General features: G+C 42.0%; 1 pseudogene; it reads right to left on the reverse strand.

The window, feature by feature from the left end:
* Positions 1 to 22762, reverse strand: part of LOC124038602 — a 273183-nt pseudogene that overhangs the window by 61435 nt on the left and 188986 nt on the right.

Genomic DNA, 22762 nt, shown 5'->3' on the forward strand with positions numbered 1-22762 from the left:
GATTGTAACATTTGGAATTAATAGAATGGTTTGATGGTGGATTGATTGTAACATTTGGAATTAATAGAATGGTTTGATTGTAATTTTTGGCATTAATAGAATGGTTTGATGGTGGATTGATTGTAATATTTGGCATTAATAGAATTGTTTGATGGTGGATTGATTGTAAGTTTTGGCATTAATAGAATGGTTTGATGGTGGATTGATTGTAATATTTGGCATAATAGAATGGTTTGATGGTGGATTGATTGTAATATTTGGCATTAATATAATGGTATGATGGTGTATTGATTGTAACATTTGGAATTAATAGAATGGTTTGATGGTGGATTGATTGTATTATTTGGCATTAATATAATGGTTTGATGGTGGATTGATTGTAATATTTGGCATTAATAGAATGGTTTGATTGTAATTTTTGGCATTAATAGAATGGTTTGATGGTGGATTGATTGTAATATTTGGAATTAATAGAATGGTTTGATGGTGGATTGTTTGGAACATTTGGAATTAATAGAATGGTTCAATTGTAATTTTTGGAATTAATAGAATGGTTTGATGGTGGATTGATTGTAATATTTGGCATAATAGAATGGTTTGATGGTGGATTGATTGTAAGTTTTGGCATTAATATAATGGTATGATGGTGTATTGATTGTAACATTTGGAATTAATAGAATGGTTTGATGGTGGATTGATTGTAACATTTGGAATTAATAGAATGGTTTGATGGTGGATTGATTGTATTATTTGGCATTAATAGAATGGTTTGATGGTGGATTGATTGTATTATTTGGCATTAATAGAATAACATTTGATGGTGGATTGATTGTAACATTTGGAATTAATAGAATGGTTTGATGGTGGATTGATTGTAACATTGGAATTAATAGAATGGTTTGATTGTAATTTTTGGCATTAATAGAATGGTTTGATGGTGGATTGATTGTAATATTTGGCATTAATAGAATGGTTTGATGGTGGATTGATTGTAATATTTGGAATTAATAGAATGGTTTGATGGTGGATTGATTGTAACATTTGGAATTAATAGAATGGTTTGATTGTAATTTTTGGCATTAATAGAATGGTTTGATGGTGGATTGATTGTAATATTTGGCATAATAGAATGGTTTGATGGTGGATTGATTGTAATATCTGGCATTAATATAATGGTATGATGGTGTATTGATTGTAACATTTGGAATTAATAGAATGGTTTGATGGTGGATTGATTGTAACATTTGGAATTAATAGAATGGTTTGATTGTAATTTTTGGCATTAATAGAATGGTTTGATGGTGGATTGATTGTAATATTTGGCATTAATAGAATTGTTTGATGGTGGATTGATTGTAAGTTTTGGCATTAATAGAATGGTTTGATGGTGGATTGATTGTAATATTTGGCATAATAGAATGGTTTGATGGTGGATTGATTGTAATATTTGGCATTAATATAATGGTATGATGGTGTATTGATTGTAACATTTGGAATTAATAGAATGGTTTGATGGTGGATTGATTGTATTATTTGGCATTAATATAATGGTTTGATGGTGGATTGATTGTAATATTTGGCATTAATATGGAGAGAAAGAGGGAGGAGTAGAACAGTGATGTGGCAGTAGAGAAAGAGGGAGGAGAGAACAGTGATGTGGCAGTAGAGAAAGAGGGAGGAGAGAACAGTGTTGTGGCATTAGAGAAAGAGGAAGGAGAGAACAGTGATGTGGGGGTCGACAGTCAGCTCTATGCAATTCACTGATCTAGTCATTGTTTCCAACAGGACAGAGAGAGTAGAGGGACACACATGGATCCGTCATTTTTATACTTAGTCTTCATGTGTGTCATTTGTTAGTATGTACACTGTTTGCATTCTAAGTGGATACTAAGTGGAGCGTTTGAGTACACCAACAGTAGACATACAGTAGACAGAAAGACAGATAGTTGACAGACAGTAGTCAGACAGTAGATAAACAGACAGACAGTAGACAGAAAGACAGTAGACAGACAGACAGTAGACAGTCAGTAGACAGACAGTAGATAAACAGACAGACAGTAGATAAACAGACAGACAGTTGACAGACACGGTAGACAGACAGACTGTAGACAGGCAGACAGTAGACAGACAGACAGTAGACAGGTAGTAGACAGAGATGGTAGACAGACAGTTGACAGACTGTACACAGACAGACAGACAGACAGACAGACAGACAGACAGACAGACAGACAGACAGACAGACAGACAGACAGACAGACAGACAGACAGACAGACAGACAGACAGACAGACAGACAGACAGACAGACAGACAGACAGACAGACAGACAGACAGACAGACAGACAGACAGACAGACAGACAGACAGACAGACAGACAGACAGACAGACAGACAGACAGACAGACAGACAGTTATGTGTATGGATTTAACTGACTGAGTCATAGTATTGCTCACAATCCTCCTGCCTCTGTCTCCCTCTCTGCCTTGCGGTACATAGAGAGAATAGTCTCTAATAGCAGACATCCCTCTCCCTCTCTGCCTTGTGGTACATAGAGAGAATAGTCTCTAATAGCAGACATCCCTCTCCCTCTCTGCCTTGCGGTACATAGAGAGAATAGTCTCTAATAGCAGACATCCCTCTCCCTCTCTGCCTTGCGGTACATAGAGAGAATAGTCTCTAATAGCAGACATCCCTCTCCCTCTCTGCCTTGCGGTACATAGAGAGAATAGTCTCTAATAGCAGACATCCCTCTCCTTCTCTGCCTTGCGGTACATAGAGAGAATAGTCTCTAATAGCAGACATCCCTCTCCCTCTCTGCCTTGCGGTACATAGAGAGAATAGTCTCTAATAGCAGACATCCCTCTCCCTCTCTGCCTTGCGGTACATAGAGAGAATAGTCTCTAATAGCAGACATCCCTCTCCCTCTCTGCCTTGCGGTACATAGAGAGAATGGTCTCTAATAGCAGACATCCCTCTCCCTCTCTGCCTTGCGGTACATAGAGAGAATAGTCTCTAATAGCAGACATCCCTCTCCCTCTCTGCCTTGCGGTACATAGAGAGAATAGTCTCTAATAGCAGACATCCCTCTCCCTCTCTGCCTTGCGGTACATAGAGAGAATAGTCTCTAATAGCAGACATCCCTCTCCCTCTCTGCCTTGCGGTACATAGAGAGAATAGTCTCTAATAGCAGACATCCCTCTCCCTCTCTGCCTTGCGGTACATAGAGAGAATAGTCTCTAATAGCAGACATCCCTCTCCCTCTCTGCCTTGCGGTACATAGAGAGAATAGTCTCTAATAGCAGACATCCCTCTCTGCCTTGCGGTACATAGAGAGAATAGTCTCTAATAGCAGACATCCCTCTCTGCCTTGCGGTACATAGAGAGAATAGTCTCTAATAGCAGACATCCCTCTCTGCCTTGCGGTACATAGAGAGAATAGTCTCTAATAGCAGACATCCCTCTCTGCCTTGCGGTACATAGAGAGAATAGTCTCTAATAGCAGACATCCCTCTCTGCCTTGCGGTACATAGAGAGAATAGTCTCTAATAGCAGACATCCCTCTCTGGCTTGCGGTACATAGAGAGAATAGTCTCTAATAGCAGACATCCCTCTCCCTCTCTGCCTTGCGGTACATAGAGAGAATAGTCTCTAATAGCAGACATCCCTCTCCCTCTCTGCCTTGCGGTACATAGAGAGAATAGTCTCTAATAGCAGACATCCCTCTCTGCCTTGCGGTACATAGAGAGAATAGTCTCTAATAGCAGACATCCCTCTCTTCCTTGCGGTACATAGAGAGAATAGTCTCTAATAGCAGACATCCCTCTCCCTCTCTGCCTTGCGGTACATAGAGAGAATAGTCTCTAATAGCAGACATCCCTCTCCCTCTCTGCCTTGCGGTACATAGAGAGAATAGTCTCTAATAGCAGACATCCCTCTCCCTCTGACACTAGTTCTGAGCTCTGGAACATACACTACATGACCAAAAGTATGTGGACACCTGCTCGTCGAACATCTCATTCCAAAACCATGGCCATTAATATTTCTGTATGGACCTCGCTTTGTGCAAGGTGGCATTGTCATGCTGCAACAGGAAAGGGCTTTCCCCAAACTATTACCACAAAGCTGGAAGCACAGAATCGTCTATAACTAAGGGGCCAAGCCCAAACCATGAAAAACAGCCCCAGACCATTATTCCTCCTCCACCAAACTTTACAGTTGGCACTATGCATTTTGACAGGTAGCGTACTCCTGGCACCAGCCAAACCCAGATTTGTCCGTCAGACTGCCAGTTGGTGAAACGGGATCTCATCACTCCAGAATGTGTTTCCACTGCTACAATGGAGTCCAATGGTTGCGATCTTTACACCACTCCAGCCACCGCTTAGCATTCGCGCATGGCGATCTTAGGCTTGTGTGCGGCTGCTCGGCCATAGAAACCCATTTCATGACGCTCCTGACGAACAGTTCTTGCACTGACGTTGCTTCCAGAGGCAGTTTGGAACTCGGTAGTGACTGTTCCAACCCAAGGACAGACGGGCTTCAGCACTCAGTGGGCTTCAGCACTCGACGGGCTTCAGCACTCGGCGGGCTTCAGCACTCGGCGGGATTCAGCACTCGGCGGGCTTCAGCACTCGGCGGGCTTCAGCACTCGGCGGGCTTCAGCACTCGGCGGGCTTCAGCACTCGGCGGGCCAGTTCTGTGAGCTTCTGTAGCTTACCACTTCACTGCTGATCCGTTGTTGCTCCTAGGTGTTTTCACTTCACAATAACAGCACTTACAATTGATGGGGCAGCTACAGCAGGGCAGAAATTTGACAAACTGACTTGTTTGAAAGGTTTCATCCTATGATGGTGCCATGTTGAAAGTCACTGAGTTCTTTAGTAAGGCCATTCTACTGCCAATGTTTGTCTATGGAGATTGCATGACTGTGCGCCCAATTCTATACACCTGTCAGCAACGGGTGTGGTTGAAATAGCCAAATCTACTCATTTGAAGGGTTGTCCACATACTGCTGTATATATAGTGTATGTGGGCCTTCTTCACTATTGTTATTTTCTAAATCTCTCTCTCTGTAGTGATCTAAACTCCTATGGTAAACAAGTACAGTAAGCATCCCTTCCTACAGTATGTCTAAGCAATCCATCCACATCTCAGCTTAAGCCCAGACTAAGCATTGGCTTACAATTCAGGTGTCAAACCTAAAGCCACTGAGGCATAATGATTCCCCCTAAGGAAGCAGCACTGTCAGATTCAATGAGATCTGCTTTAGCTGACATCGGCATAGTAGTTGTTTTGACGGTGTCGGAGGAGGAGAGCCGTCAAATCCACCAGAGGCTCCTAGCATTATACCGAAAGCGGACATTGGCTACACGGAGTCACATGAACAGAAGTCCCATGCAGCCTTGTTTGAACACTGGAATGTGAGATGTGATCTTCACCTCCATTAGGCTGATAGAAACCCTCATTATTTTGTTTAATGATTTTCAACGTGAGTCATTATTTCTATGTAAGCCTACACTTTCTCTTCCTGAACTTCTAACGCGAGTGAGACGGATGTGGCTTCATGACAATGATCAAAAGAGCAGCTGCTCACATTTGACAGTTCCACCTCTGACAGCACCAAAACATAATTTATACGTGTCTCGGCTATCGCCGGTTAACGTTTGACCTAGGCCCAAATCTCCAAAAGGCTGCGGACTATATCTGGGGACCTTTTTAACAAGCACACGATGAGAAGCTGTAGCTTACCTGTCTCTCCCCACAGGGTGTCAACATTGTTCATCTGAGCTCGTTCCACCTTCTCCTCGTCCTTCTCAACCTTCTCTGGCAGGTCCAGCAGGTAGGACACAATCTGGTTCAAATAATGATACATTTTACACGTCCAAAAAACCCAAACAACTGAAAAATCACTTGTTATTATGAGCGGCATGCAATACTGGTAGGATCGCAGAGGGATAAACAGTCCACACACTGCAGGGAAATTACGAAAAAAATGTCAATCCTAGCTGTAGAAAACTGTCAGCTGAGTAAGTAAGGTTGGTGCCAAGCATTATGCTAATAGCAGGAGATGAGCAGAGGAGAAATGATGAAGGTACAGCATCCCCAGGTCAGGAGATTCTCAGCGAGGAAAGGCCTACCTCTGTGTATCCCATGGTGGCTGCAGCGATGAGGGCTTGCTGGACAGCTTGGCTCTTGCTGAAGGCTCCTTGTTGTTGTGGTTGTCCCATGGCCCAGTCCCACTGGATGAGGAACTTGACCACATCCATGTGGCCCCTGAGAGCTGCATGCACCACGGCACACTGACCATTATTATCTAGGTGGTCCACCTGTTGACGGACGCACACAGACAGAAACACACATAAAGTTGGTATATCCCCATTCGTCCTCAGATGATAGATGAAGATTAAAATAGATTAATCTACAAACATACTCTGTCCTCTTCTCTCTCTCTCTTCCTTCCCTCCTCTCCCCTATCTCTCTCATTTCTCTCCCTCTCTCCCCCTCCTCTCTTCTCTCTCTCTCTCTTCACTTCCCCTCTCTTTCTTCCCTCCCCCTCTCCCTACTCTCTCTCTCTTTCCTCCCATTCCTCTCTCCCACTTCCCTCCCCTCCTTCCACTCCCCTCTCTCTCTTCCTTCTCTTCACCCTCCCTCTCCCCCTCTCTCTCTTCCCTGTCCCCCTCTCTCTCTTCCCCCTCTCTTCAACTCCCCTCTCTCTTCCCTCCTCTCACTCTCCCCTACCCCTTCACCTCTCTCCTTCTACTCTCTCTCTTCCCTGCCCCTATCTCCCTCCTCTCTCTACCTCCCCCCCTCTCTCTTCTCTCTCTCTCTCTCTCTCTCTCTCTCTCGCTCTTCCCTTTCCCCTCTCTCCCTCCTCTTCCCATCTCACCTTGGCTCTCCTTAGACACAGTGTAGTGACTATAGCCATGTGTCCCCCGGAGGCAGCATAGCCCAGTGGGGTGACACCGCTCTCTGAAGGCTGGTCTACAGAGGCCCCATACTCCAACAGGAGCCCCACCATGTCTATGTAACCCAGAAAGGCATGCACACACAGCACTGGGGCATTGTTCAACACCTCCGTCCGGTAGTTCACGTTGGCACCGCCGAGCATCAGCAACCGGCTCACCTGGGCACAGACAGATTTTACACGGTGTTATAGACAGACAAACTGTATAGAAAGTACATTTAATTTGTCAGTAGGAACAGCCCTTTAGGCGATTCACCTGGTTTGGAATACACTGGAGTTGGTTGGCCACATGTCAGAGGGAGAGCTGAAACCCTGATGAAAGCAGCAAATGTTGATATATACAGAGCCATGAGAGGGAAAGGCTTTCATTTTTAAAGGGGAAAGCAGTAAGTTACCTTGATGTTAGGAGTTAGTTATAAAGCAGTAAGTTACCTTGATGTTAGGAGTTAGTTATAAAGCAGTAAGTTACCTTGATGTTAGGAGTTAGGTATAAAGCAGTAAGTTATATTGATGTTAGGAGTTAGGTATAAAGCAGTAAGTTATCTTGATGTTAGGAGTGTAAAGGGTAAAGCAGTAAGTTACCTTGATGTTAGGAGTGTAGAGGGTAAAGCAGTAAGTTATCTTCATGTTAGGAGTTAGGTATAAAGCAGTAAGTTACCTTGATGTTAGGAGTGTAGAGGTTAAAGCAGTAAGTTCTCTTGATGTTAGGAGTGTAGAGGGTAAAGCAGTAAGTTATCTTCATGTTAGGAGTTAGGTATAAAGCAGTAAGTTATCTTGATGTTAGGAGTGTAGAGGGTAAAGCAGTAAGTTATCTTCATGTTAGGAGTTAGGTATAAAGCAGTAAGTTACCTTGATGTTAGGAGTGTAGAGGGTAAAGCAGTAAGTTACCTTGATGTTAGGAGTGTAGAGGTTAAAGCAGTAAGTTCTCTTGATGTTAGGAGTGTAGAGGGTAAAGCAGTAAGTTATCTTCATGTTAGGAGTTAGGTATAAAGCAGTAAGTTACCTTGATGTTAGGAGTGTAGAGGGTAAAGCAGTAAGTTATCTTCATGTTAGGAGTTAGGTATAAAGCAGTAAGTTACCTTGATGTTAGGAGTGTAGAGGGTAAAGCAGTAAGTTCTCTTGATGTTAGGAGTGTAGAGGGTAAAGCAGTAAGTTACCTTGATGTTAGGAGTTAGGTATAAAGCAGTAAGTTACCTTGATGTTAGGAGTGTAGAGGGTAAAGCAGTAAGTTCTCTTGATGTTAGGAGTGTAGAGGGTAAAGCAGTAAGTTACCTTCATGTTAGGAGTTAGGTATAAAGCAGTAAGTTACCTTGATGTTAGGAGTGTAGAGGGTAAAGCAGTAAGATATCTTGATGTTAGGAGTGTAGAGGTTAAGCAGTAAGTTACCTTGATGTTAGGAGTGTAGAGGGTAAAGCAGTAAGTTACCTTGATGTTAGGAGTGTAGAGGGTAAAGCAGTAAGATATCTTGATGTTAGGAGTGTAGAGGGTAAAGCAGTAAGTTACCTTGATGTTAGGAGTGTAGAGGGTAAAGCAGTAAGTTACCTTGATGTTAGGAGTGTAGAGGTTAAAGCAGTAAGATATCTTGATGTTAGGAGTGTAGAGGTTAAGCAGTAAGTTACCTTGATGTTAGGAGTGTAGAGGGTAAAGCAGTAAGTTACCTTGATGTTAGGAGTGTAGAGCGTAAAGCAGTAAGATATCTTGATGTTAGGAGTGTAGAGGGTAAAGCAGTAAGTTACCTTGATGTTAGGAGTGTAGGTGTAAACCAGTAAGTTATCTTGATGTTAGGAGTGTAGGTGTAAAACAGTAAGTTATCTTCATGTTAGGAGTGTAGAGGTTAAGCAGTAAGTTACCTTGATGTTAGGAGTTTAGAGGTTAAGCAGTATGTTATCTTGATGTTAGGAGTGTAGGTGTAAAGCAGTAAGTTACCTTGATGTTAGGAGTGTAGAGGGTAAAGCAGTAAGTTATCTTCATGATAGGAGTTAGGTATAAAGCAGTAAGTTACCTTGATGTTAGGAGTGTAGGTGTAAAGCAGTAAGTTATCTTGATGTTAGGAGTGTAGGTGTAAAGCAGTAAGCTATCGTCATGTTAGGAGTGCAGGTGTAAAGCAGTAAGTTATCTTGATGTTAGGAGTGTAGGTCTACAGCAGTAAGTTATCTTCATGTTAGGAGTGCAGGTGTAAAGCAGTAAGTTATCATGATGTTAGGAGTGTAGGTGTAAAGCAGTAAGTTATCTTGATGTTAGGAGTGTAGAGGGTAAAGCAGTAAGTTCTCTTGATGTTAGGAGTGTAGAGGGTAAAGCAGTAAGTTACCTTGATGTTAGGAGTTAGGTATAAAGCAGTAAGTTACCTTGATGTTAGGAGTTAGGTATAAAGCAGTAAGTTACCTTGATGTTAGGAGTGTAGAGGGTAAAGCAGTAAGATATCTTGATGTTAGGAGTGTAGAGGTTAAGCAGTAAGTTACCTTGATGTTAGGAGTGTAGAGGGTAAAGCAGTAAGTTATCTTGATGTTAGGAGTGTAGAGGGTAAAGCAGTAAGATATCTTGATGTTAGGAGTGTAGAGGTTAAGCAGTAAGTTACCTTGATGTTAGGAGTGTAGAGGGTAAAGCAGTAAGTTACCTTGATGTTAGGAGTGTAGAGGGTAAAGCAGTAAGATATCTTGATGTTAGGAGTGTAGAGGGTAAAGCAGTAAGTTACCTTGATGTTAGGAGTGTAGAGGGTAAAGCAGTAAGATATCTTGATGTTAGGAGTGTAGAGGTTAAGCAGTAAGTTACCTTGATGTTAGGAGTGTAGAGGGTAAAGCAGTAAGTTACCTTGATGTTAGGAGTGTAGAGTGTAAAGCAGTAAGTTATCTTGATGTTGGGAGTGTAGAGGTTAAGCAGTATGTTATCTTGATGTTAGGAGTGTAGGTGTAAACCAGTAAGTTATCTTGATGTTAGGAGTGTAGGTGTAAAACAGTAAGTTATCTTCATGTTAGGAGTGTAGAGGTTAAGCAGTAAGTTACCTTGATGTTAGGAGTTTAGAGGTTAAGCAGTATGTTATCTTGATGTTAGGAGTGTAGGTGTAAAGCAGTAAGTTACCTTGATGTTAGGAGTGTAGAGGGTAAAGCAGTAAGTTATCTTCATGATAGGAGTTAGGTATAAAGCAGTAAGTTACCTTGATGTTAGGAGTGTAGGTGTAAAGCAGTAAGTTATCTTGATGTTAGGAGTGTAGGTGTAAAGCAGTAAGTTATCTTCATGTTAGGAGTGCAGGTGTAAAGCAGTAAGTTATCTTGATGTTAGGAGTGTAGGTGTAAAGCAGTAAGCTATCGTCATGTTAGGAGTGCAGGTGTAAAGCAGTAAGTTATCTTCATGTTAGGAGTGCAGGTGTAAAGCAGTAAGTTATCTTGATGTTAGGAGTGTAGGTGTAAAGCAGTAAGTTATCTTCATGTTAGGAGTGTAGAGGTTAAGCAGTAAGTTACCTTGATGTTAGGAGTGTAGAGGTTTCTGAGTGAGGACAGGGCAGTGGACAGGCCATCTGTGCTGTAGGAAACCCACATCCCCTGGAGGATAGATGAGGAAACCCCAACCTTCTTGCTTAGGCCCTGAAATATAAAGACATAATTTTAGCTGTCACTGTTTTGCGTTGTGCTGTGTGCATACGAAGGTGTGTATGTGTGTGTGTGTGTGTGTGTGTGTGTGTGTGTGTGTGTGTGTGTGTGTGTGTGTGTGTGTGTGTGTGTGTGTGTGTGTGTGTGTGTGTGTGTGTGTGTGTGTGTGTGTGTGTGTGTGTGTGTGTGTGTGTAGGCAGGTAGAGTATGGTTAGGTGAACCTTGAAGATGTGTGCTTTGAGGATGTGGTGTCCCAGTTCGATGGTCTGCTGTCGGTTCAGCTTGGTCTCCTGGCGAGAAAACCAGAAGGCTAGCAGGGTGTGGCCACTCCTAAAGAGAGACAGGAGGAACATCATAAGCTACTGAACAAAAAAAGATTAGGGTGAAGGTTAGAGTGAAGGTTAGAGATAAGGTTAGGGTTAAGGTTAGGCTTTTAGAGTTAGAGTTAGAGCTAGGGTTAGACTTAAGGTTAGAGTTAGAGTTAAGGTTAGAGTTAGGGTTAGAGTTAGAGTTAAGGTTAGTTAGAGTTTTAGAGCTAGGGTTAAAGTTAAGGTTAGAGTTAGGGTTAGAGTTAGAGTTTTAGAGCAAGGGTTAAAGTTAAGGTTTTAGAGTTAGGGTTAGAGTTTTAGAGTTATGGGTTAGCGTTAGTAGGTAGTTAGTTAAAATGTTGTTGACAGTTAGTTGAACATCTACAAAGCATCTATTTAGGACACTCCTAATAAAGTGGTACCACACTATTGGCTTGCTTCAATGTCAAAATACACTTAATTTCATGAACATTTTAAACTGGTGGGAAATGGCCTATACGGATAAGGCTAAATTGAAATGTCCTTTTAGCATGTTACTGTACAGCCACTGAGCTCTGATGTCATGTATATCATGTTACTGTACACCCACTGAGCTCTGACATCATGTATAGCATGTTACTGTACAGACACTGAGCTCTGACATCATGTATATCATGTTACTGTACAGCCACTGAGCTCTGACATCATGTATATCATGTTACTGTACAGCCACTGAGCTCTGACATCATGTATATCATGTTACTGTACAGCCACTGAGCTCTGACATCATGTATATCATGTTACTGTACAGCCACTGAGCTCTGACATCATGTATATCATGTTACTGTACAGCCACTGAGCTCTGACATCATGTATATCATGTTACTGTACAGCCACTGAGCTCTGACATCATGTATATCATGTTACTGTACAGCCACTGAGCTCTGACATCATGTATATCATGTTACTGTACAGCCACTGAGCTCTGACATCATGTATAGCATGTTACTGTACAGCCACTGAGCTCTGACATCATGTATATCATGTTACTGTACAGCCACTGAGCTCTGACATCATGTATATCATGTTACTGTACAGCCACTGAGCTCTGACATCATGTATAGCATGTTACTGTACAGCCACTGAGCTCTGACATCATGTTATAGCCATGTTACTGTACAGCCACTGAGCTCTGACATCATGTATATCATGTTACTGTACAGCCACTGAGCTCTGACATCATGTATATCATGTTACTGTACAGCCACTGAGCTCTGATGTCATGTATAGCATGTTACTGTACAGCCACTGAGCTCTGACATCATGAAAAGCATGTTACTGTACAGCCACTGAGCTCTGACATCATGTATAGCATGTTACTGTACAGCCACTGAGCTCTGACATCATGTATAGCATGTTACTGTACAGCCACTGAGCTCTGACATCATGTATATCATGTTACTGTACAGCCACTGAGCTCTGACATCATGAAAAGCATGTTACTGTACACCCACTGAGCTCTGACATCATGTATAGCATGTTACTGTACAGCCACTGAGCTCTTTTGTCATGTATAGCATGTTACTGTACAGCCACTGAGCTCTGACATCATGAAAAGCATGTTACTGTACACCCACTGAGCTCTGACATCATGTATAGCATGTTACTGTACAGCCACTGAGCTCTGACATCATGTATAGCATGTTACTGTACAGCCACTGAGCTCTGACATCATGTATAGCATGTTACTGTACAGCCACTGAGCTCTGACATCATGTATATCATGTTACTGTACAGCCACTGAGCTCTGACATCATGAAAAGCATGTTACTGTACACCCACTGAGCTCTGACATCATGTATAGCATGTTACTGTACAGCCACTGAGCTCTGACATCATGTATATCATGTTACTGTACAGCCACTGAGCTCTGACATCATGTATATCATGTTACTGTACAGCCACTGAGCTCTTATGTCATGTATAGCATGTTACTGTACAGCCACTGAGCTCTGATGTCATGTATAGCATGTTACTGTACAGCCACTGAGCTATGACGTCATGTATAGCATGTTACTGTACAGCCACTGAGCTATGACGTCATGTATAGTGTCATGACGTTGCCCTCTTTGGGTACAGCAAGCCCCATCCCCCTCTCCCTGCCTCCTACAACTAGGCTGCTGTGGTCAGAGAGGTCGTAATTTCCTGGAAGAGATTCTCCTCATGGGCACAGTATAGAGACAGAGTGAAGTTTCATAAAGAACAAAGTCATTTCTTCCACCTCACAGAACTTGAGGTCCGAACAACATTTATGTTCTGGAGAAGGTATAAAAGATCGGTGAAGAATCCAGCTACGAACTGGTCCGTTTGGTACAAGTTTGTAAAACTCATGGGAGACGGTGTGGCCACATTACCATAACGCTGTTGCTAGAGATTTTGCTGGAGGTAGATTTGCGAGAGTTTTGCTGGGAGGTCATTGCAGAGATTTTGCTAGAGAGATTTTGCTAGAGATTTTGCTGGGAGTTCATTGCTGAGAGTTGGTATGTTTTGTGAGTTTGTTGCTCAGATAGAGCTTATTTGATGTCCTTTGTTACTTAGTTTGTTTGTGAAATTGTTTAATATTCTGTTTCATTTGTTCCCAGGGGGGAAGGGGAAGGCACCTAGGGAGTGCTTAGGCAAGAGGCCCGCAGGCATACATATACCCGTAGCATATTCACTGTCTAGGCACCCTAGGTAAGACCTGGGCGGACCACCCCCTGTATTTTGGTTAGGGCACCAGGTGGTGCTAAATTAGGTAAGTAGTGGGTAGGCAGGTAAGATAGGAGAGGGGGGGGCTTTGAGATTTACTTTCTTTGCCTTGGTTCCGTCCAGCCCCTTTTCCCCATATTGCCATGTAAAGGAATAAAGTCCTTGTAAACGGTACCACATTCTGCCTGTTGTCATCCTTACTCGCACCTACAGTCCATACCATTTTCACTTCACGGAGAGTTTAGTTGTAGCAGGGTGTCGCGTTCCCTCTTCATAGAGGAGTGTGTAACAATATAATAGCCTCAGATATGAGGTTTACATCTAATTGTTGTATAAGATGAATGAGTGAGGATGATACTGTTTGTAAAATTGTGTAATGTGATTTTGTACTGTTTAATGAAGGAAACTCTAATTCCCTTTTGAGTTGAACTAAATCAGAGGACCGGCCATGAGCCCAGTTAGGGTCAGGCATCCTGGGACAGGCCCTTTTCTGCCACTCCCGAATAAAACCCCAACTTTGAGAAGTTCTCACTAGACCATGTTTTCTCACAATCATGAGAGGACAAAGGTTACAGACCATGTTCTCTCTCAATCATGAGAGGACAAAGGTTACAGACCATGTTCTCTCTCAATCATGAGAGGACAAAGGTTGCAGACCAGATGGCTAAATATTTTAACCATACAACGTGGTTAAACTCTTAAGACTCTCAATACCGACAGAATAAGAACAAGTCTTTGATATTAATTACTAGTCTGCAGCTAGGAATTGGGTACCATTGAACGCGAAGAACGACAACCGCCGAGACATCCATTCTACACCAACATGAATGAATGTCACTCTGAACTATCCACTCTAACCACGACAGAGAGAGAGAGAGAGTGAGAGGACGGAAACTCTCCAACAGAAACAAACTTTTCAGGGAGAGATCCTGACGACACACTGAGCGTAAATATACGTATATATTGATTGCAATTGTTCCCGAATGAGTGAGCGTTCATGTGCAAAGGATTAGCATTTCAATTCTTATAATTATCAAATGTGTGTTGTTTTATCTCAGTCGACCCCCACTTCCCTGTTGTACAACAAGCCACCATGCCGGTGTTGCCCACTAGGGCACATTCCCCGATCATTTCTTGTAACCATATTTACTTGTTTGTTTGTTTATGCAAACCATGTTTGTTTGTTTATGCATTTCTGTGAATTACTTAGTTAATAAATACATTATTTAAGACAATTGAGGTATGGATGACTGGGTTCGTGCAGATAACCAACAATTTACGACGTTTGGAATGAGACTAACGTGAGGTAAAATAAATAATTCATTAATTCGAAGACTAATTGATCAGATATAAAATATCTGAAAAGTTATATTAGGAAATCGTAACATTGTAATCTGAATATTTTCCTTGTTGCCACGACTTCCGAGTCTTCATTTAATGATAGTAAAGACACGACAATAGCATGTTACTGTACAGCCATTGAGCTCTGATCTCATGTATAGTATGTTACCGTACAGCCACTGAGCTCTGATGTCATTATAGCATGTTACTGTACAGCCACTGAGCTCTGATATCATGTATAGCATGTTACTGTACAGCCACTGTGCTCTGAAGTCATGTATAGCATGTTACTGTACAGCCACTGAGCTCTGATATCATGTATAGCATGTTACGGTACAGCCACTGAGCTCTGACATCATGTATAGCATGTTACTGTACAGCCACTGAGCTCTGATATCATGTATAGCATGTTACTGTACAGCCACTGAGCTCTGACATCATCTGCATGTTATACAGCCACTGAGCTCTGTAATGTATAGCATGTTACTGTACAGCCACTGAGCTCTGATATCATGTATAGCATGTTACGGTACAGCCACTGAGCTCTGACATCATGTATAGCATGTTACTGTACAGCCACTGAGCTCTGAAGTCATGTATAGCATGTTACTGTACAGCCACTGAGCTCTGATATCATGTATAGCATGTTACGGTACAGCCACTGAGCTCTGACATCATGTATAGCATGTTACTGTACAGCCACTGAGCTCTGAAGTAATGTATAGCATGTTACTGTACAGCCACTGAGCTCTGCTATCATGTATAGCATGTTACGGTATAGCCACTGAGCTCTGACATCATCTATAGCATGTTACTGTACAGCCACTGAGCTCTGAAGTCATGTATAGCATGTTACTGTACAGCCACTGAGCTCTGATATCATGTATAGCATGTTACGGTACAGCCACTGAGCTCTGACATCATGTATATAATGTTACTGTACAGCCACTGAGCTCTGACGTCATGTATAGCATGTTACTGTACAGCCACTGAGCTCCGACGTCATGTATAGCATGTTACTGTACAGCCACTGAGCTCCGAAGTCATGTATAGCATGTTACTGTACAGCCACTGAGCTCTGACGTCATTATAGCATGTTACTGTAAAGCCATTGACTGACGTCATTATAGCATGTTACTGTAAAGCCATTGACTGACGTCATTATAGCATGTTACTGTAAAGCAATTGACTGACGTCATTATAGCATGGTACTGTAAAGCCATTGACTGACGTCATTATAGCATGTTACTGTACAGCTATTTAATTTAGGCTTTTATCAGTGTCCAAATCTGCCACTCTCAATCTGTATACGGTTACGAGTGTAAAGGGCTTTACATACAGTAGGTCAGACCATTTGAACAGCTGCAAACACCACTTTAATGACTTTGCCACACCACACACACATTAGCTACATTGTCACTAGCCATTAGCCTGTGAGAGAACAGTTTCCAAGATACGGTAACGCCAAGAATAGGGTTCCAAAGACTCTGGTTCCAGTAGCTTTCCCCAGGTTCTCAGGTTTCCGTAAATCCTGGTTGAAGGATTTTTCCTCCTGATTCCAGAAATCTTCTAACCTGGATTTATGGAAACCTAGGAATTTGAGAAAATTTCCCAGAATTGTGTTACCCTATCCAAGACTATATCAGTCTCTTGGACAGTACCCCTCCTCCACACACACGCCCCAGCAGACCCATCCACCCCCTGACCTGGGGTCACAGAGGAACTTCGTCTTCTCCCCCTCCTCCCTCCAGATCAGCCACTCTCTGAATGATGGGTGAACAAACATCCTGGTCCCGTCCCTCCTCTTGACCAGGAACATGGCTAGGTTGTCTATGCGCTGTGTGAAGTCCTCCCAGTCCAGCGTGCCCTGCAGCAAAGAGGGTGAAACCAATAGAGTTAGCTTGTTAGCTGTTCACATGGCCAGATGCTTTGCTTTGATAAGGCTGTTCTTCTTCACAGGCCCTATTGTTGCTATCCGTTATACAGCTAGTGTTAGCATGGTGGGCTCCAAAATTACTGGCACCCCTGACTGGCAATGCACAAACAATACTTAAAAAAATATAAACAGTATAATTAGAGATAAACTCAAAATATCAACATGTGAGAAATAATGTATTTTATTAACGTTTCAGTGGAATCCACCAAAACAATTTATTGATTTAATTAAAAAGAAATGTCCTCCAAATCAAGGTTTCACAATTAATGGCACCCTTAAAGTTTATTGTACATAACATCTAACAAAATTAAAACAATAATTAAATTCCACTTATTTAAGTTTATCTAAGTCTTAAGGAACTATATTGAGCCATTACATCACTTCCTGTTTTACTAAGGCATAAAAATGAGGTAACACGCATACAATATCCCTTTGTCATCCAACACCATGAAGAAAACAAAAGAACTGGCAGTTCAAAAGAGACAGATGGTCGTAGACCTTCATAATAAAGGTTAGTTAAATAAATACCTAGTTAAATAAAGGTTAAATAGTATTTTTTATCTGGTAGTGGCTACCAGAGCAATTACAAAAAAGTTCAAAAGAAATGGAACAGTTGAAAACCTCACGGGTAGAGGACGCAAATGCATTTTGCCCCCCAGGATAGGGAGGAGGATGGTGAGAGAAGCAACAAAATCCCCAAGAATCACTGTGAAAGAATTGCACTCCTTGGTGGCGTCTTGGGGTCACCAGGTTTCAAAAAGCACCATCAGACTCCACCTCCACAACCACATGCTCTTTGGAAGGGTTGCCAGAAGAAAGCCCTTTCAGACTCCAAGACACAGACGCAAGCTCTTGGAGTTTGCCAAATGTCATTTAAATTATGACTGGAAGAAGGTGCTCAGGTCAGATGAGAGCAAAATTTAAAAGTTTTGGTCAGATACAGAATCTGCAACTTTGGCGTTGAAACAGAGATGCATACAAGGAGAGGCACCTCATACCCACGGTGAAATATGGAGGGGGGGTCGGTGATGTTTTGGGGCTGTTTTAATTCCAGAGGTCCAGGGGCACTGGTTAAGATTGATGGCATAATAAATTCGACCAAGTATCAGGCAATTTTGGCTTACAATCTGGTTACCTCTGCCGAAAGTCTGGTACTTGACCATAGGTGGACTTTTCAACAAGACCAAAACATACCTCAAGATCCACACAGAAATGTTTCTGTGACTACAAAATCAATGTTCTGCCATGGCCATCTCAGTCGCCGGACCTCAATCCAATGGAAAATCTGTGGGCTGAGTTGAAGAGTTGATAAGCACAAACCCAAGAATGTGAAGGATCTTGAAAGGATCTGCGTAGAGGAATGGTCCATAATCCCTCCAAATGTGTTCCTTAACCTTGTCAAACATTACAGGAAAAGACTCCATGCTGTTGTCCTTGCCAGAGGTGTTGGCACTAAGTACTAAATGAGGAGTGCCAATAATTATCAAACATTGATTTTGGTCACATTTATTTTGTATTAAATAATTGTATGATTTTTTTTGTATGATTTTTTTTCCATTGAAACATTAATAAAGTACAGTGTTTCTCACATGTTTGTATTTTGAGTTTATCTCCATAATTATATTGTTTATATTTTTTAAGTATTGTTTGTGCATTGCCAGTCAGGGGTGCCAGTCATTTTGGAGCCCACTGTAAGTGTTGTGATGTGTGTTTTGTTCTATATTGTTATTTCATTTATTGTGCATTTTTAATCCCAGCCCACGTTCCCGCAGGAGGCAGTCATTGTAAATGAGAATTTGTCCTTAACTGACTTGTCTAGTTAAATAAAGTTTCAATAAAATAAATCAATAAAAGTGGGACATGTTTTCCTGTGGGAAATGCTAACAGTTTCCTGTCTGAGTAAGACGTGTATTTGCCTGCAGGGAGCCGGCATTGATAGCCTGGTAGATCTGTTCGTCAGTGAGGGGGGTGGAGGGTTGCCACGGCCACGTTGAGTAGGGGGAGGGCCCGTTCGAAGGACGACTGGGTAGGGAAACGCATGTTGCACTGCAACAGGTATACCTCAACCAGATTGACAGGCACCACCTGGGATCAATGAATCAATCGGTTAATTGATCAGTCAGTCAGTCAGTCAATCAATTGGTCATTATTCTACACATTTCTTAGATAGGGAGTGCAATAAAATGGCACATATAATACAAATTAGGACTAAAATGAATAAGACAAGAAAAAAAATGGCAGGCTAACCTTGTAGCTGGAGCTCTTGAGGACCAGGTACCCCTTCTCAATAAGGTCAAAGGTGAGTTTTAGGTACAGATAGGAGCCCTGGCTAAGGGCCTTGAGGTGGGCAGAGAGCTTGCCGAAGGTGGTGTTGTCCATCTTGCCGTTGAGAGAGATGTTGTTCTGTATCTCAGGACTGCTGTGGATGCGGTGCAGGATGTAACCTTGTAAGTCCTGGTCTATAGCATCATTCTCCTCCAGACCATCCACAGAGATATGGTGGAATGGGAGAAGCTTGGTGATCTCCTATATGAGGGAAGTAAGGGAAGGGAGAAGGAGGAGGGGGAATGAGAGGAGGATGAGGAGGAGAGAGGAGGATGAAGATGAATGGAAAAGGAATGCGGGAAGAGGGATAAATGGAGAAACGAGATGGGAGAGAGGAGAATGAAGGAGGGTTAAAGAAGAAAAATAGTTGTGAGGGAAAAAGAGGCAGAACAAGATATAGAAGCCATCGAGGATCTTCCACTGATGTCAATCTATTGACAATCTCTATCAAAATAAAATGATACTTTTTTGGACAACTGTAACCATGTTTCCATCCAGTTTTTAATGCAAATAAAGTCACATCCTATAAAACATTTTTACGATAGCTCTGATGGAAACAGGAAGTTTCGGTACAATTTTATAAATGCTGACAGATAATTTGTTCATTCGTCATGGTGTGATCTTTTTGTGTCGGTAAAATTGCGGTGGAAACGCCTTTATGAGCAAATATTTACAGTTGAAGTCAGAAGTTTACATACACTTAGGTTGGAGTCATTAAAACTCGTTTTTCAACCACTCCACAATTTTCTTGTTAACAAACTATAGTTTTGGCAAGTTGGTTAGGACATCTACTTTGTGCATGACACAAGTCATTTTTCCAACAATTGTTTACAGACAGATTATTTTACTTATAATTCACTGTGTCAACATTCCAGTGGGTCAAAGGTTTACACTGATTTGACTGATTTGACTGTGCCTTTAAACAGCTTGGAACGAAAATGATGTCATGGGTTTAGAAGTTTCTGATAGGATAATTGACATAATTTGAGTCAATTGTAGGTGTACCCGTGGATGTATATCAAGGCCTACATCCAAACTCAGTGCCTCTTTGCTTGACATCATGGGAAAATCAAAAGAAATTAGTCAAGACCTCAGAAAAAAAATTGTAGACCTCCACAAGTCTGGTTCATCCTTGGGAGAAATGTCCAAATGCCTGAAGGTACCATGTTCATCTGTACAAACAATAGTACGCAAGTATAAATACCGCTCAGGAAGGAGACGCTTTCTGTCTCTTAGAGATGAACGTACTTTGGTGCGAAACGTGCAAATCAATCACAGAACAACAGCAAAGGACCTTGTGAAGACGCTGAAGGAAACAGGTACAAAAGTATCTATATCCACAGTAAAACAAGTCCTATATCAACATAACCTGAAAGGCTGCTCAGCAAGGAAGAAGCCACTACTCAAAAACAGCCATAAAAAAGCCAGACTACGGTTTGCAACTGCACATGGGGACAAAGATCGTACTTTTGCAGAAATGTCCTCTGGTGTGATGAAACAAAATAGAACTGTTTGGCCATAATGACCATCGTTATGATTTGAGGAAAAAGGGCGGGTCTTGCAAGCCGAAGAACACCATCCCAACCGTGAAGCACGGGGTGGCAGCATCATGTTGTGGGGGTGCTTTGCTGCAGGAGGGACTGGTGCACTTCACAAAATAGATGGCAACATGAGGGAGGAAAATTATGTGAATATATTAAAGCAACATCTCAAGACATCAGTCAGGAAGTTAAAGCTTGGTCACATCCTTCCAAAGTTGTGGCAAAATGGCTTAAGGACAACAAAGGCAAGGTATTGGAGTGGCCATCGCAAAGCCCTGACCTCAATCCTATAGAACATTTGCGGGCAGAACTGAAAAAGTGTGTGAGAGCAAGGAGGCCTACAAACTTGACTCTGTTACACCAGCTCTGTCAGGAGGAATGGGCCAAAATTCACCCAACCTATTGTGGGAAGCTTGTGGAAGGCTACCCAAAATGTTTGACCCAAGTTAAACAATTTAAATGCAATACTACCAAATACTAATTGAGTACATGTAAACTTCTGACCAACTGGGAATGTGATGAAAGACATAAAAGCTGAAATAAATCCTTCTCTCTACTCTCAATCTGACATTTCACATTCTTAAAATGAAGTGGTGATCCTAACTGACCTAAAACAGGGCATTTCTCTAGGATTAAATGTCAGGAATGGTGAAAAGCGGAGTTTAAATGTATTTGGTGTTTGTAAACTTCCGACTTCAACTATAAATAATATACATCATATAAAAAGTAAACGTTGGAGTCACTCGATGGTATGTTGTGTGGTCCTCCCACATTGACTCAGGAAAGCATGCAGTTTATTAGACTAAATATGAAAGAAGTTATGAACTTCACAGGGTGGTGAAAGTGCAAGGTGATGAGATTGATGCTCCTTTCCAATACATATCGAGGGTCTTATTCTGGTGACATGATGATCAATGCTTGGCTGACGTTGGAGAAATTCAAATAGCCTTGATTTTATCCATAATATTCTCATCATGTAGGTTAGGTAGCCTACCCACACCGTATCTGTGAGCTGTTGGCTAGAGAGAGCACACGTGCCAAGACCAGAGCTGGCACATATGTTATTTAACCCAACAGTTTTTTGTAACAGAATTACCGGTAGAGTTGAAAATGTTATAGATTTTTATTCACTACATGAACACTTAAGCGAAGAAGTACATTTTGTGTCACTAAGCCGTCACACACTGATTTTTATCATCAACCAGTGAATTAAGTGGAAACACACCACTGGTAGGAAAATGTGCATATTTTCTTAATGCGGATTCTAGAATATTCGCATGAAAACCTTCTGCCAATTGGATGTAAATGTAGCTAGTGTTAATGGTTGTTTTTTAAAACGGACTCTTATTAGAAAGGTAGAGGACTGTATCTACCTGCAATGTGGTCCTGACCGTGACCACCAGTTTGAGCCAGGGGGGAAACAAGCTGATGGTTTTGCTGAGGAAGGAGACAATGGTGTCTCCGTAGTCAGGCTTGTGGAACTCTGCTTCATTTAGTCCATCTATCAGGATGACCAGGTCTTCTTCAGAGGCGATCTTCCTCTCTGGAAAAACACACAGAGGAAATAGTCAATATTGACCAAAAAAACTGCAAATGTTCTGCCTAATGTACTCAGACCTTTATTGCTCAAATCAAGAAAACATACACTATATATACAAAAGAATGTGGACAGCACTTCAAATGAGTGACTTTCAATGTGGCACCGTCATAGGATGCCACCTTTTCAACAAGCCAGTTCGTCAAAATTATGCCCTGCTAGAGCTGCCCCGGTCAACTGTATGTGCTGTTATTGTGAAGTGGAAATATCTAGGAGTAACAAGTGGTAGGCCACACAAGCTCACAGAAAGGGACCGCCGAGTGCTGAAGTGCATAGCACGTAAAAAATTGTCTGTCCTCGGTTGCAACACTTACTACCGAGTTCCAAACTGGCTCTGGAAGCAACGTCAGCACAATAACTGTTTGTCGGCAGCTTCAATGGGTGTCCATGGCCAAGCAGCAACACACACCAAGATCACCATGTGCAATACCAAGCGCCGGC

The sequence above is a fragment of the Oncorhynchus gorbuscha genome, linkage group LG06, assembly GCF_021184085.1.
Source record: "Oncorhynchus gorbuscha isolate QuinsamMale2020 ecotype Even-year linkage group LG06, OgorEven_v1.0, whole genome shotgun sequence".
Lineage (NCBI taxonomy): Eukaryota > Metazoa > Chordata > Actinopteri > Salmoniformes > Salmonidae > Oncorhynchus > Oncorhynchus gorbuscha.